The sequence below is a fragment of the Strix uralensis genome, chromosome 11 (genome assembly GCF_047716275.1).
Source record: "Strix uralensis isolate ZFMK-TIS-50842 chromosome 11, bStrUra1, whole genome shotgun sequence".
In the NCBI taxonomy this organism is placed as follows: domain Eukaryota; kingdom Metazoa; phylum Chordata; class Aves; order Strigiformes; family Strigidae; genus Strix; species Strix uralensis.
Genome location: NC_133982.1, coordinates 5,025,702 through 5,042,209, shown reverse-complemented (window position 1 = coordinate 5,042,209; position 16,508 = coordinate 5,025,702). Strand labels below are relative to the sequence as shown.

The following is a 16,508-nucleotide window of genomic DNA, read 5'->3' as shown; positions in this document are numbered from 1 at the left end:
AAGAGGAAGCTTTTCATTATTTAGCACTGTTCTTTGGATGGAAACAGGAATTCAGTTACAGTTCTGTCTCTGTAGGCTTCTTTGCTATACTTCTTAATACTGTGTTTTCAGATGAATCATGCAAACAATAATGTCATGGTGCCTATTTAATCCTGGCAGATCGTAGTCTTCTAACACTTATTCTTCTGTTTTGTCTACAGGTCTCGTGACCCAGGGATGCTTTACAAAATTCTTTTGGCCAGTGTGGAATAAGAAGCCATGAGGGAAAGACTAGGGGTGGGAGGCAGAATTGCAGGTTTGTCCTGGTCCCTGCCTTTGTGGTTTGTCAGTGAGACAAATAGATCAATGCATTAAAAGGTCTTAAGAAGCCACGGACACCACCCACTAAACATTTGGAACTGTCCTCTGTGTAAACATTTAAGAGCATGCAACTTTTGTGCAATCTTCAGTTTCTTATTAATTTTGCTGGGTGTGAGGGTGCCTACTTTCTGTGGACTGGCTCACTGTGGAGATGAAATCTCGCAGTTCGTAAAATGAAGTCAGCCTATGTGTTGTAGTAATAACTTTGATGTGTTCTATTGCCTAATGTCTTCTAGTGTCTTTTATTTTGTGTTCATGTTTATCTTGTGGGATTACCTTCTTCCACTTTAGTTTTGTTCTTTTGATCTTGTTATCTGATACTTGCAGTACTGGATAGCAGCGCTTGTGTTCTCTTCTAGAACAAGCAGTCTTCCTTGGTGCACTGTCTTGTCCTACCCTGCCTTCTATGTTTATATAAGCTTTTCTTAAGCAGAATCCTGTTTTCTTTTGTGTTGGCCTGCAATTTCTACAATGTGAGCTTGCTCCCTGCTAGAGACTGGCTGTGGTTGATGCTTTGACTTGATTCTACTACGAGACACACTTCCTCTCTCCCCCCTCTCTTCAAGCACCTCTCTTTCACATAGCATCCTGCTCTTCTGTGAAGATCTCCTGTTATCTTTTGAAAATGTTTGATGGAGCATTTTACTACCGCAAAGGTCAGTGCTAATCAAGATAGAAAATGAGACGTTAGTTGTTCTCAGCAGGGAAAATCGGAATCTCCATTTTAGACTAAAACCACAAAGCTTGTCCTTCCTCTGATATGTTGCTCAGTCTAATTTAATGTTACTGCCTTGTTTTAGAGAGAATGATCTCATGGTGAGAGTGGTATTCTATAAAAAGAGAAATGGGCAGGGGGATTGCCTTTTTTCTGCCTTCCTGAAATCACAGTGCTGGGAAGCAATATGCCTGAAAGCAGCACACGTATTTTTGCATGAATTATTAGGACAGAGAAGGTTATTAGCAGCTAGATCCACATAGCAGCCCACAGAATTCTACATTACAGCCTGTAAGTGCTTTCACCTTTTGTACAGTTAAAGTACAGCCTGTGGAGCCTATAGCATTCAACATATTATGTTCCAATGTGACCTAAATGGCCTTTCACTTATATCAAGTAAAACTGCATGCTAGAGTCTGTAATCTTGCTGAGCTACACTGCATCTCCTGTCAAAGATGAAGGCACCTACTGTCTGCACTAACTTATGCAAATCATTTGCTGCCCTTTGTTTCCTGTCAAATTGTTAATTCAGACTTTGGTTGAGTGCTTGTCGGACACCTCTGGGCTTTATGGTAGTGGTTGAAATGCTCTTTCTTCCACATGACAATCTTCTTGCTCCTCCTTAAGAAATCTTTAAGATTTCCCTGTTATGAATTGGAGATTGCTTTCATTACTGGAGTGAATTGCAGTCAGCATCACTTTAACGTATCTCTAACACAAGTATTTGAAGATTAAAAAGCAGTTTCTTCTTTTCCCACGGTGTACACATGGACTTCATCGTTGCCTGAAGCCATCTCCAGGTCAGCACCTTGTATGTTGGGTATCTGCTTACGCATGGGCTTATTGCTGTAGCCAGGCAGCAAGGATTTTCATGTAAATTCAAGTCTTCCTTCGGGGAGGAAACTCCTTTCTCTTGTCTTCGGTCTCATTTTCAAGACTTCACAAAAAAGAACCTCTATTTGCTGCATTGACCTCCATTTTCCTTAGCATGGATGAGACCAACTGATGTTGGCATGAACTTTTTTAGTGGATTCTGTAACAAGTATTGTGCGGGGAAAAAATTCTACAGGTTAATAATGTCTCCAGAAGAAGCAACTTCATTTCCTGTGTGTATCTTGTTTTTTAGAATTGATGATATTTGACTTTTACTGAAGCGGCCAAAATGCACTGCATAGCCAAAAGTTGATTTACAAAATTCTAAAGTTCAGTCTATGGCATCTTACCTAATACCTGGAGTTGTATCCCGTAAAGACTCCGGAAATTGCTATGTAATATGATAGTAGGATGCAATTCCAGGCTGTGACGTACACATACCGTAAATAAGGTATGGCTGGCTGCAGGCTACTCCTGCTTACATAAGTTTGATGCAGCTCTCAGCTTGTGGCGTACTGCTAATACATCATTCTTTTGAGTAGCATGCAAGTGTTATGGGATAGGAAGTTTAAGGTGATATTATTAGCTGGGGGCTGACAAATCTCTTGCTTTTTCCCACAAGGAAGGAGAGGAGGTGGTGTACCCATCTTAAAGCATCTGAGAGAAGGCTAAATTCTTGCTTAGCAATGTGACAGATGATGTTTTGTCTCATTAAGAAGCTTCTTAGTTACATTGATTAACCCTATAAAAATGGATTTTGTCTTTCCAGTGTTTTCTGAGTGTCACTTCAGTTTACATTTTTCAGTGTTGGCTGATTAAAAAAATGTAAAAAATGAAGTGGGTGTCAAGAAGAGTGGGATAAAATGCTTTTGTCACTTACAGAAATGTTAAAAGAAATATATGAAAACGGAATCCATTTGCTGGATTAATGTGTTTGGAATTGTTGAGATGCCAAGTTTTCTGTACAATGTTTTTGTAATTAAACTTTGGAGTTCCTTTGTTTTTAAGAAGTTGATGTGCTTGTTTGACACTTGCTTCATTAAAATTGTTCAACATTGAATCCATTCTGATTCAATTTTAACTGTATTTTCATGAAAGAATTATTACTAGCATTGCTCTCTCATCTGAGAGATTTTGGCAACTCCATGTTAACCTTCGACAGGAAACAATTTGCTCCTTCCCTCTCTCCATTGTAAGTGTATCTCCCTCTGAAAAAGCTCAAGGAAGTAGTTTTTATTTATGGTGATTAAAACTTCAGAGATCTTTGGTTATAGCTAATTGTTATCAGGACCCTTCCTGTCATCTTTGTTCCCTACCTTGAGTAACTTCAAAAATGTCATGTCTGTCTCTCGGCCCTTTTTGACATCCTTGTCTTCCTTTGTCCTTCCTGATTTCCCACCACCATTATTTATTTTCTCTTCCTATAAGACCCTTCTGTGTTATACTTATTGCCCCCCCCTCTTGATTTTCTTTTCCCCTACTAGATTTTTATAATATATCTTCCCTTCTGCTTGCTGAGTATGGAGCCAAACTGTAGCCTCGTGAAATTTATACTTTGGGTGTAGATCCTCTGTGGAGGAGTTTGGATGATTTGTGCCTCCACTGGTGCTCTTTCTGAGGTCACAGTGCTGTAAGCAACCATGTCTTTATGTCACTTTTGTGGTCACATCTCATTACTTTGATTGCCAAATTAATGCCTTGTCTCTCTGTGTACCAACAGACTTGGTTCAGATACTCTCAGCTATCTGGGACGGACTGCACATTGAGATTTACAATGCTTTCGAGATTTTGTAAAGCCAATTATGAAATGATAAAGATATAAAAAATAGAATGAATATAGGTAAATCTCCTGTAGGAGAATAGCTACTGTGTGATGCTGGCTAGTCCAGAGTTGGAGAAGGTAATAGCAAAACAGGTGCACACCTGGAGGAAAAAATTAAGAGCAAAGCAGCAATAAGTTTATTACAAGACAAAGATCTAGTTCCTTTCTAACCTGTAGTGCTTTACATAGCATCAGGAGGAGATGGTGGTCAATCATGCTCAATTTAAGACAGTGTAGTGTAATATTTCTGCTGTTTTTTCCTGTTTGTTACCCCGTTTACTCTGCTGCTGGTCAGTTGGACTGTTGATTAATAATCATCTAAGGGCAGTTAGGGGGATTTGAGGGCTTTGGGCTCTTTTAAGAGGAAGAGATCACTTCCTCTTTCCTCAGGCAGGTTCCTGTTGTTAATGTATTTGGAATCTGAGATTAGGTCTCTTTTTTTTTTTAATCTTTTGCTTCAATACAGTTGTATCCTTCAGAGTCAGGAGTACACTCAGGTCTATCCTCTACTTCTGCCATAGAATTTTTCTCCTTGTGAACCATGAATAGTTTGCTGCTTCTTTCTTCCTCATTGCTCACAGTATTGAGGGGTTCTTTAACTTTTTTGAATATATTCATAATTTGCCATCTTAATTATGAAATCTCTGGATTTTTTATGTCTTGTACCATTTTGGTATGTGGTAAAGTATCCACATCCATTACGTAATACAAGGAATAACACTTCTATAAACTGATTTATGGGTTATACTAATAAACCTGTAATTCTTATGCTGTGGGTTTTTGGTTTTTATCATTTAACATGTAGACACTGATAGTTTGTGTATTTGAAGATATAAAAACTGGGGTTTGTGAAGGTTTGAAGCTTAAATCTGTATTATTACTGCTATATGGAGACCTGTGCAGTGCAAGGTTGTGAGTATTTGTGCCAAAGTAATGACAAGCAAATGCATCTAGGATATTTCCAAGCACAGTTTGGGAGGGCAGCAAGAGGAAAAGGTGGCTGTATGAATCATGCTAGACATGAAAATGCACGGCTTCCTACTCTATGAAGTTTTCTAACTTAGAGAAACACCTTAGAGAAGAGAGGTGTGATGCTGATGGCAGATTTCACTGAACTATGGCTACTGTGTGAGCGCTATTTTAAAGGTACATTGTGAGGGAGATGTGATGAGTGATCTGCTATTCTCTCATTTTCTGTCTTTGACTTAATGTTTCACCCCAGTATGGGGACACATGCAACACAGGTTTATTGTGTCTGTGTCTATTTGTAGCCACAACACAGTGTTCAGACAGCTCTGTAGGTTTGAAAAATCAATGTTTATTTTAAACTATCCAGATTTTCTTTGCATGCATATACTAATAAGGGAAACTTAGTACTGAAATGCCATCAGTTCTGTTAATTACTTTGTGAAGTGCTGAAGTAACACTTAAAGACCTGCAGGGAGATGGAGAGGTAGATAAACTATGTAGAAGGGGGATTGCTTGTTCAGTTGAGTGGAGAATTGCATCATGTGAAAACAGTTAAACTAGGGTTTTAGGTCCTGATCCTGAAGTGCTTAAGCATGAGGTCAACTTTCTACTTGTGAGTGGTTCCACTGAGTTGACTAGACTTAAATTTATAAAAATTGACTTCCCAAATTACTTGCCACATCAGTGCTATAGATCAGAAATATATAAAAAAAAATGAAGCACATCTTAAAACAGTCCTGAGGAAGCATGTGTTCTTTGAAAAATATCTGGAAATACTTATTTAATGAGAATACATTTAAGAAGGTACTAGAAACAGTGTGCCCAGTTAACCCATCAATGGGATTTGAAGCCACTGCATGTTGCTAACCATGCACATTGTTCTATTTAGAATGCTTCTTTTTCTTCATCTCCTTCATGCTCTGTCTTTATATCCAGGTTTATATCATCAGAAATTAAGCCTCCATCCTCCTCTATAAGAATATGTAAATAATTCACTGATACCAGAAACTGTATTATGTACCGAAACTGTCCTAGCTTTCATGTTTTAGGGGAATATAACATATTCTTTTTAACACGATAAATAGTACAGTGGGATTCTGAAATTAGAAATGGTGACATTTCTAATTGTTATTGAAATGAAAAATGGTGACATTAGAAATGGTGGAAATACAAGGTTCTCCAAGAAAGTGTAGGTATCGGTACATTTTGCTAATTTGTTAGGCAGTTTGCTTGCAGCATGTGGAAAGAAAAGTTTTGATTAAAGACTTGAGAAGCTCTCTGAGTTTAATAAACAGAAAGCTTTGATTCTCTTGCTGATAAATGGAGAAGTTTCCAGCTGGTCACAAGTGCTACTGTTTATAAAGTATAAGCTTTAGGGGAAGTAAGTAAAGGGAATTATGAAGAACATAAGCAGGATAGTCTTCCAGACTTACTAACATGCATATGTTTAATTTGAATATTGTAAGTGTAAATATTTAAGCAATTTGTTAGAATTCATTCCTTATGTGCATATCTGCTCAGACCTGGCAAGAGGATTCTGGTGCTGATTTACCCTGGCCCCATAGCTGTCCCTGCGCTTATGCTAGTACAGCGTGGTTGAAAAATTTGGTTTTGTTGATATTAAATCATAATTGTGTATATATTATTGAATTGATGTAAGTTATTCTAAGATATAAGAAGATTCTAAGATCCTTTGCTTTCTCTTTTCCTGTTGATGAAATGGTTCATCTCCTAAAGTTGTTAAATACTACTGTTTACAGGTGTGTAGCTTTGGTCAAGCATGCTCTGGAAGGTGAAAGGCATTGTCACTTTTCCCCAGAAGAACGTCCATGCGTTGAAGTCCATCTGATCTTTTTGTTCATAAATTTGGATTCTAAATATGTATGTATAAAGAGTTCTGGCTGTCCAAATCCTTGGCTGCTAGATATCCATCTGGCTTCCTTGAATTGAGTAGAAGAATGATACTCACGACCACCAAATACCTGGCTGTCTGGGAATCAGAAAGAGGTCTAGTTTTCTTTCTGGAATAATGGTACCATGGGATTTCTCTTTCAATCTCACATTGGCAGTTTTAGTTTTATTAAATCTGTTCCAGTGTTAGTTAAGAAAGAATTCCCTCATCTAATTTATTTGAAATAATGTTGCTTAAGCCCAGGACACTTGCAGAGCAATCCCAAGCTGAAATTTTAGGCATATAAACATACTGTTTCAACCACTTGCCCTTCAAAATGGATGTTAACAACTGTATTAGTATTCTAATTCTTCTCAGAGGAAGTTTCTTTTCCTCTATGACACTTCAAATTCCTGCCCAAGTTGTTTGTGTTTCTTTAATATTGGAGGAAGAGAAGTAAACTGTTTGGACGGGGGAGGAAGAGATGCAGGAAGTTTATCAGAATGCAAGCCAGCAGGATGGCTGAGTCCAGGAGTGTGAAAAGCTCTGGAAAATTAATCTAACACCTTTCCCGGAAAGGACTGTGGCTTTTTTAGCATGAGTGTTGTATATGCTTGGAAACAGCAGTACACATGCTGTTTTCCTTGTCTTTAAGCATGGATTATGGAGGGTGTTGACTTTGTCCTCAAAAGATTTCAGTTCTTTTAAAACACTTCTATAGAAGTAGAGCATCTGCTCCTTTAGAAGAAATGTGGCTGTATACCAGCATGTGGCTTTCAAGCATATGCTATGAACTTGATATGCAGGAGGGAAGGGTGTAATATTTCTTCTGCTTACTTGCCTTATTAATGAGTGGCCCTGGCATATGTAAATGCACAGAGTCAAATTCTGTTTACGACCCATTTTTTTTCTGAAAAAGGTGAATAAGAATTACCACCTACCCTCACCCCATTAAAATCTTGTAGGATAAGGACAGCAGGAATAAGGATACAGGAATAGAATTTTCATTTATTCCTGAGGTTACTGTTCACCTACTGCCAGTGCAGAAATGGTTAAGCTTTTAGCCTTAGTAAGTTTAGATTCAGACCTGCATATTCCATACATTCTTGAAGTGGTTTTGAGCAGAAAAAGTAGCAAATGTGAAAACAGAATTCCAGCTGCATCCTAGTTTCAGGACTTCACATTTATGAGGTAAATGTGCATTTCCAGATGTCTGAAGTATCTATTCACATGAGGAAAAGAACCCATTTTCTACTGGGAGAAGCAGTGCCCTCTAATGATAAATCTTGGTATCTCAAAGTGAGAGTGAAAAAGCTAGTGTTAGTGGGAGCCAGAGCCAGGGAGCTTCTGCTTTTCTGAGTTCTCCGGTTTTGTTCTAAGCAGATGGTAGTTTCTTGGGGTTTTTGTGTTTTGTTTTGTTTGGTGGGGTTTTTTTTTAATTATTTTATTTCTTTGTTTCATGCAGATATATTATTCTTTTTCCTACCATGCTTTGAGGGCTGGTCAGGGTGGAAGTGGTACAGCAAGCATTCTTGTGTTACAAGGAAATGCTGGTACGGCAAATAAAACATGAACTCAGTTTGCATGTCTTTGAAGTTCTTGTTCTGACAGCATGGAATGGCTGTGATAAAGGTTTCTAGTTGGCTAAAGCTGATTCTGTGTGTTGGCTGATATGTAAAAGCAGCACAGCTGACTTCTTCTCTAGCTTCCTAACTAGCAGGAGCTGTGAATACATAAATCCATGTAATGGAAGCTTTGCAACTGTTGGTATTTACATAGTACTGTGTCTTTGCAGAGCTGGTTTTCATTCTGGGAGCCCGCAACAGCTTCACACTTAAACAGCACTGCCAGCTCTCTGGAGCTAGAGCATATACAGCATGGTGGTAGCTGCTTCGCTATGATCTTACTCCAGCCAAGAGCATCCCTGCCCAACTGTGAGCTTCACTAACTCATCAAAATAGTAGAAAACTACCCAGCTTTTTTCTTGCTGAAAGCTTTCTGTATTTTGTGAATTGGCTGAGCTCACGAGTCTGGCAAGCGCTAGGGTTTGTGCAAAGGAAGTGGAGGATCAGAGAGGATAGAAGAAGCAGGAACTCCTTTCTGGAGTTATCTTGCTTGCATTTTGGGTCACTATTTCATGAAATTGTACATGGAAATGATGTGGGAGCACAGACTATAGAGAACCATCCCCTTTTCAGCATCTAGTGTCAGTAAATATGTGACAAGCCACATCTAACTCCTGACTTCATGCTGTTGCCCTTATCTGTATGTTTTCCTGACCTGCCTGCCTTTCCCTCTCTTGCCCTCTTCCTTTATGCTAAGCTGTTTCAGCTTAAAACCAGATAAAATCGAGTCAGTGCCTCTGCCAGCAGAGATTTTTCCTATAAAGTTTTTTTTCTCAATGTCACTGGAGGAGTAGTGGATTTAGAAGGGGCCCACAACTACTGCAACTGAAGTGTTTAGAAAAGGCAACACTATGGAAGTAAGTGTTCTAAATTATCTTGTCTTCTGTGAAATGGGGGCAACAAATCAGCCCAGCAACAGTGCCATTTTCTCTGGTACCAGTTTCCAAGCCAGATTCTGACAAAACAAACTGAAAGTATAAAATCAAGACTGCTTAATCTAGGGGGGAGGGGGATGAGGGGCAAGATCATGGTACTGATAAAAGAAAACATACAAAATAACAAATGCCTGGCTTTCTCCCTTGGGGTATGCATTCAACCGTAGAAAGAATGTTTATGGAAGAATATGTTGTGCTGTTTAAGCATGCTTCAAAGAACATATCCTTTCTTACCTTGTAGGAATTCCTCCTAATGGAATTCACTCCCAAGCACCTTGGTGTTTTTCTTTTTTTTTCTTTTTCTTTTTCTTTCTTTCTTTTTTTTTTATACCATAAGTCAGCAGAACTGATGTATATTACCCATGGGCCAGTTTGTACAGGGGTAGCTTAATCTGGGCACGTCCTTACCGTGAATTGAAAGTCTGTTGTATTTAATGGGGTGTTAACTCAGTTTATTCTCTGGGATTTGTGCAGTAATTTTATCGCCTGCAAAAGGAGCAATTTGAAGCCAGATGAAATGTTAGGTATACTCTGTAACATACCTGCTGAGCTTGGCAATGATGTCTGGACATGCTTGCCTTATTCCCGTGTTTATATTTTCTCATCACATCTCTTGCATCTCTCTTTCTGGTAGTGCTGCTTTGAGTTTGAGGGTTATCACCCTTTAAGGAAATAGATCTATATGTACTGCATCTGGTCTGTTTCCAAATCTGGTAGTCCGTCTTGGACTAATGCAGCCCTTTGATTTCTTCAGGTTTTCATGGGCATAACTGCAGGCAGGATTTGGTCTCTACATCTTTCTCAATATATCCCAACTCCGACTTAATCTTTGTCCCTTCTCACCTTCAGTCCTGACCTCCCCTGTGACTCATCACTGCTGGACTTTGCTCTCTGGCTTGCATGGAGTCATTCACTTGGTGCTTTTTCCATCTCTCTGAATCCTTTTGACATTGTATAAACTTCCTTTTCTCATATAAGTGATGGCAGAAGGAATCCCAAGATCCTCTTTAAGAGTGACTGTTACACAGATGCAATTTTGCTTTGGTACCAACCAGCACTACTCAGTGTCACATGGTATTTCACACCTAGTTGCTGTCTAGGCATTCAATTTTTAGTTAAACTATGCTGTAGGCTGCCATCTACCAAGGCTTATCCTACTCTGTGTTTGCTTTTCCTATCTTGTCTTATCCCAATTCAGTCCCATACAAGAAAAGATGTGTCAAATGCTCTTGGCAGTGCAGAGAAGCATAAGAATAATGGTGGATTCTGAAGTCAGTTTTTAACAAAAAGATTAGTCAGTAGTTGAGTTCAATGATGTTGTAGCAGAACCTGCGGTGAATTACAGCCCAAGACAGTGATAATGTTAAAGAAATGGTTTCCTCTAACACTGAAGCACCAGCAGAACAAAGACAGAGAGAAAATCAAAGATGAAGAACAAAAATCAACTTAAAATTGACTGACTGTAGTGTGAGAGACTGCTATAAAGACTTTTCTCAGATACAGCTGTTCTGTGAGGGAGAATCATGTAGATCAGCATCCATGCCTTAGGACACAAAGCTGACTTGTTCAGTCATCTTACATAGGTGGTCTTACAACTGCCTCATGATAAGACCACAGACAACAGTTTCATGAATGTTAAAAACCATTTGGAGGTTGCTAAATTACTAGGCAGTATGTGTTTGAGTCACACTATGTCACTTCTGTTGAGCTAGCCTGAATACATTATGTGGTGTTCATGCTGGTTGTAGAGGACAGACAGCAGTAACTTCATCAGAAACTCTTCTGGAGCACATCTATGCCCTGAACTAATATGAAGCATCAGGTTTGTTTGTCTCAGTTCAGTTTGTTGTCATGTGGTTTTGACACTTTTGAGCTAGTAGTAGGTATTTCACAATTAGATCAACTGTTCTGTAGAGCCAAATCTTCAGAGAAAAGTTTTGGCCCCCTTGAAATTAATGAAAATTTGGTCACTGAATTTCCTGGAGCCAGGACTTCATCTGCAGTCTTCAGCCATTATATATGTGGTTATGGATTATCAATCTGTAGGGAAGCTGAAACTGGCTCTGCGGCTTTTCCTAGACTTATCCAGTATCTCCAATCCTGCAATACAGCTTCACAGAGGAATGTACATGGGGTTTCTCCTAAGAAAAATCAAAGAGGAACTCCCGCATTGCATTACAAGGCTGAAAAAGCATACAATTCTTCAGCTAAAATAGCAGTGCTCTTTCACAAATAATGGGGGTCACTGTTTCTCTGCTGAGCTTCTCGTGTTGTTGATACTTGTCAGCTGGGTTCCAATTTGATGATAAAATATCAACACTTTAAAATCCTAGCAATGAGTTTCAAATCACAAAAATGTCAGTCCTGTCACTTAAAGAAACACAGTTGCTACTTTTTCTTAATGACAGGAAATTTCAATTCAATTTGGAAGTTCTCTAGTAATAAATTCCCCGAATCTACTATTTGACTATTCAGGCCCAATGCTTTTTCACATCACAGATCTGTTGAGAGGAAGGTCTCCTCAGGGTGAGGTGGGAGGACTGAGCCTGGATCCAGATAATCTAGGTTTAGTTTCTAGGCTCTGAGATAGACTTTCTGTGTGTGACAGATGCTATTTCTGTCTTGTGGTCTGGTCAACATACTAGCAAAAGATACTCAGATACTTCAGTGATGAGGATGATAAAAGAACTGATGTAGAGAGAGTTCTTGGGCAGGTCATTTCTTTTTCTCTGCTTCAGTGCTTCATTGTGCAAATGAAAAGAGTAAACATCATCCATTTAGACTGAGAGCTGCCTGAAAAGGGGGCTGTGTCTTAGCCTGTGTGTCAGCAGCGTCCAGGAAATATCACTGTGATCTGAATAGGAATCTCTAGGCATTGTTCTGTTAACCTCCAATAATAGTTTTGGATATGGTTAAGAGGATTAGGGATTAGAAATAATAATTTCTGTCAGGTTTTTTATTGTTATTTAAGGCAGATTTGTGATAACTCTTTTCTGTTTGAGATGTGCTGCCTACAATAGCACAAATAATGCAGTTGAATCTTGCTTTCATTATTCTTTCTCAAGCTCTGGCCTTTAAGAACGCAAACAGAAATGGTATCTATACAAGGAGGTGACAAAGGTCTTGTGTTGTCTTCTGAAGACAGTCCTTTTTTGTTTGCATGGCATAGTAGTCAGAAAATGAATCAGGAAGGTACAGTGGATAAAAGAGAATGAATGACATGACTGAATGTGGGAGCCAGAAACAACCTTTTGACTGGGCTTGTTCACCTAGCTAGAAATTATTAATATAATGAAAGTGTGATTTTTAACCATCTTTAAGCATACAGATGTAGTCTGCCTGGACATATATTTATGCCAAAATACTTAATTTTGGTGTGGATGCATTAATAAAATGAAATGATCCAGTATTAAAATCAGTATCCATAGTCTTATGTAATTTAACTGTATCAGTTTAGAAACTGATTTTTAGCATACTAATGAGCCCTGTTTAGGTTTGTTGTCTACAGAGAGTGCATAGTAAATAATACCATTACAAAAAACTTGTTTCTCATGATCCTAAATTCACTACTCTCCACAACCTGTATCTTCTCTTCACTGGACTACTTAGTCTCTTCTGAATTTCAGTCTTGCTCCTTGCTCTGGGTGAATTGTGTTTCCACTGCTTGTTTTGAAGATTTAGGACAGATGACAGACTGCTACAAGGGGTTTAACTGGAGAGGGATGAATACTGAGTGCTGTTTCAGCTCAGGAAAGAGTGGCACTGCCAGGAAGCTGGCATGGTGATTAGGAGCTGGTCATCATTCTGGAGGATGTGAGCAGAAGAAAACCCGTCAGTCAAAATGACCTTTTCCCACCTTTTCTCTTCTACACATGGAGAAGTCACAGGTGAGAAATCTTGTTTTATTAAGCCGGTGTGAAGTTGGGAGAAGAGGAGAAAAGAGAATAAAACAGATCAGATTTAGGCTTCACCGGTAGATCTAGAGCTGGCTCAGTTGCTGCCCATGAGGGAAGGGTTCCTGTCAGCTCCAGATCTCCCCGGAGACATTGCTGGGCTTCTGTGATGAGAAGGTTCAGAGCTAGTGTCAGTCTGGATGGCTTGTTCGTTAGTTTAAATGTCTGGTTTCGGAAGGTATGTTCTCAAGCAAAGACTTCTAAATATAAAATAGTCTTGTGAAGTTTTCATCTTATGAATATTCACTTGTTGAATTTACATTTTGTTTTTCATCTCTGAGCTTCTAGAACAGAGCCTTACACAGAGGACAGCCCGCCCATCTGTCTGAATAAACTCTCTGACGTAAAGATTTTGCAAAAACGGTGCCTTGTTGTTTAATATGTCCATACCCTTCAGTTAGTTTCTTTCAGAACACTTTGAAGACCCAGCCATTGTCACATGCAAGCTTTAAAAATCTAGGATTTGAGCAGAATTTTGATCTCCTGTGCACCTTTGAATGTGTTGACTGAAGTGATGGGGGGTACAGGTGGAACTGATAATACAGTTTTACCTTCAGAGTCTAAGATTATTTGGGTACTTGTTCTCAGTACAGAAGGGGTTTTATGAACTTGGGAGAGACCAAACACATCAGTCACATGCTTGTTTGGCATCTGGAGTGCTTTGTAACTACAGGGAGGACTGTCTTAGGATGGAGGGTTTTCAGTAGAACTTGCAGAGATATCTGCCTTCTCTATCTAGACTTGCTCGGCATGGTTCATGACCTCTTCTGAGAGCATTAGCTATTGCTGTCAGTCCTGTGCTTTCATATACACTGCAATTATTCAAAAAAGAATGAAACACACAAATAAGGGTATGCATTCTTCACAACCCCCCTCACAATCCTCTTGGATACTTGATTGCTTCTAGGCAGAGGGCTTTGTTATACTGTTCTCATTTACTTTCTTTTTTCAGCAATGTATCAAGTTATTTCCTAATCCAGGTTCATATAGTGGCTAATGGAACAGAATTGATGCAATTGCTCCAAAAAAAGGCTTTTAGCCAGTAGATTCTAATTAAAACAACCTTTTTTTTTTTCCCGAGGAGAAAAAAAAATCCTTTTAAAAGCCCACTTTTTTTGTATCAGAGCCCACTTTCTTTGTATCAGATGAATATATATGCAATAATTTGCAAGCCTGATGGAGACAGAAGTTGAAATATGCTTGGAGCAGTTATATTCAACCATATGTAAGTGCTGGCACTACCTGGAGCTTATTTCTCCCACAAGGTGATATTTCTACCATGTAATCTTGCTGCTTCCTGCTGTAGGCAGTATTAGGGAGAATGTGTCAGAAAATTTGTCAAAATGGGTTTCTGTCAGAAGATTCATTTTAGTTATGCCCATGGGAAAAAATGCATAGATTTTGTTGAAAATTCATAGTTCTCGGGTTTGACCAGCTTGAGTTTTAGGGGCAAGTCCATATGCCCAATTGCAGAAGCACTTGCATTTACAAATCCTACCCTGAGGTTCTCTAGGGAGATGGTTTCTTTGATCTTGCCTGCATCTTCCATGTGCTTAGTTTCTCAAGCAGGGATGGAGGAGAGGAGCTTTTCCTAGTAGAGCTCTGCTTCCAGGAAAAAAAAAAAACCAAACCACACTTATAAACATTATTCTTAAAACTAACCAATTAAATTTCACATGTGTGGTAGGTTCTCAGTGACCAAAACTAGATGCAGCCATGAAAACAGTGGGAAGGGGTCTAGGCTGTTGTTAAGGAGCCTGTACTGCCATGATGTGACATGGGCTGCTCATTGTACTGTCTGGGTCTAATCTGGAGGGTGGCAGGGGGAATTACCTTCTCTCTAAACCTTATCTCCCTTCCAAATCCACCTGTAATGTCAGACTGAGAAATCAGTGCTTAGGAGAACAAAGAGTCATCACAAATGCAGTTTATGCTCCAAGTGCCAGGAGCATTTTTTTTAAAAAAAAAACTTCCTTCTGTATTAGTGAATCTACTTAACAAGCCTTGCCAAGGTAACTCATTGCCTGACCCACAGCCATCCCTGGGAGGAGAGGGTGATGGAATGAATGCATTGCAGCTAATACTTACTAGCCTCAAGACTTGGTGAAAAGACATGTTGGATAAGTGTGCAGGAGGCTCGGTACATGAGAATCTCTGATTTTCTTCCCTCTGTAACTGTCCCTGTGCTTCAGAGCAGCTCTTCATAATTCCTTTCCCTTACTGTCCTAACAACCAAACAGCCTCTTACTCCCTACTTGGAGCATTTAGGCTCACTATTCATGGGAAATCATTCCCTATCACTCCCTGCAGAGCCCAGTAAGTTATATCCATGAAAATTCTTCCTGTCCAACATTCCGTGGTTTAAAAAAAAAAAAAAATTAAAAAAATAATCTTTTCTCTGTCTCTCTCCTTCCTCCTGGTCCCTTGCACCTGAGCTGGCTGTATCTGTGAAGCTCCAAAGCCTGTAAGTGATGCTGTTTGCCTCTGAGTCAGAGAGGCTTTTAAATCTGAGTGTAAAATGAGACTCCTACAGCAGTAAACAGAGCGATCATATACCTCCTTTGAAGTTACCATTTAAATAACCTCCAGGGCTTTACTAATGCGGGAAGCAAGCAAGAGGAAATAATTCCCTCCTCCCCCCTCCTGTTCCCTTCTCCAGAGCAGTGAAAATAAAAATGAATTCCCTGGCAGAGGAGGGACACTGGTTTTCAGGGTATTGCAGAAGAGATGAACAGCTCTCACTTGCAGCTTAGTTAATGAGTCAGCACATATTCATTCATGGACACAATTTATTAACCCATAAACACTGCAGATGATGGTGTTATCACTGTGATAAAGTAATTTTAATTTGTTGTATAATTTATAAGTAGCTGCTGCATCAGTGGGAAGCCTGTGTCTGCTCATGTGTCCAGGTTCTGGCTTGGTGCTAGGGAGGGAAGAGAGGATCAGGGAAACAAAAAAGAAGGGTCCTAGCAGGACTGACCTGGTTACAGACCATTTTTTACTGGTTGCCCACCCCTGTGGGTTGTTCCTGGTGCTGCGAATTCGTGAAAAAGGTGAATGTGTGTTGTCAGGCCTCCAGCTCTACATCTGAATTGATGCTTGGGTTTTTCCTGAAGGCAGACAGACACATAGCAAGAGCACAAGTGAGCGTGCATGACATCTGACAACACTGGAGGGGTGTTCAGGATGTGCTGGAAAGGAGGTCATCCTGTACCGAATGGGATACTGCAATGTTGGATGGCAGCATTATATGCTCTTGAGATTATAGTAGGGTCTTCTCTGGGGGCTGATGGCATACGGCTGCCAAAACCGAGAGTAGTGTAGCCTTCTGAGACCTTTGTAGTTAGTGTGTGCTGCAGTGA

General features: G+C 39.6%; 1 protein-coding gene across 12 annotated transcripts in view; it reads left to right on the top strand.

Moving 5' to 3' along the window:
• The window catches only part of HMG20A (high mobility group 20A), a 78,326-nt gene that overhangs the window by 41,705 nt on the left and 20,113 nt on the right, over nt 1-16,508 (top strand). For 11 of the 12 annotated variants that reach the window (XM_074881127.1, XM_074881122.1, XM_074881121.1 and 8 more), the window contains one exon: nt 201-3,008. The gene's annotated coding sequence lies outside the window, so the exon portion shown is untranslated. Of the gene's footprint in view, nt 1-200; nt 3,009-16,508 lie in introns of those variants that run through there. The other variant, XR_012630493.1, reaches the window with a different exon arrangement.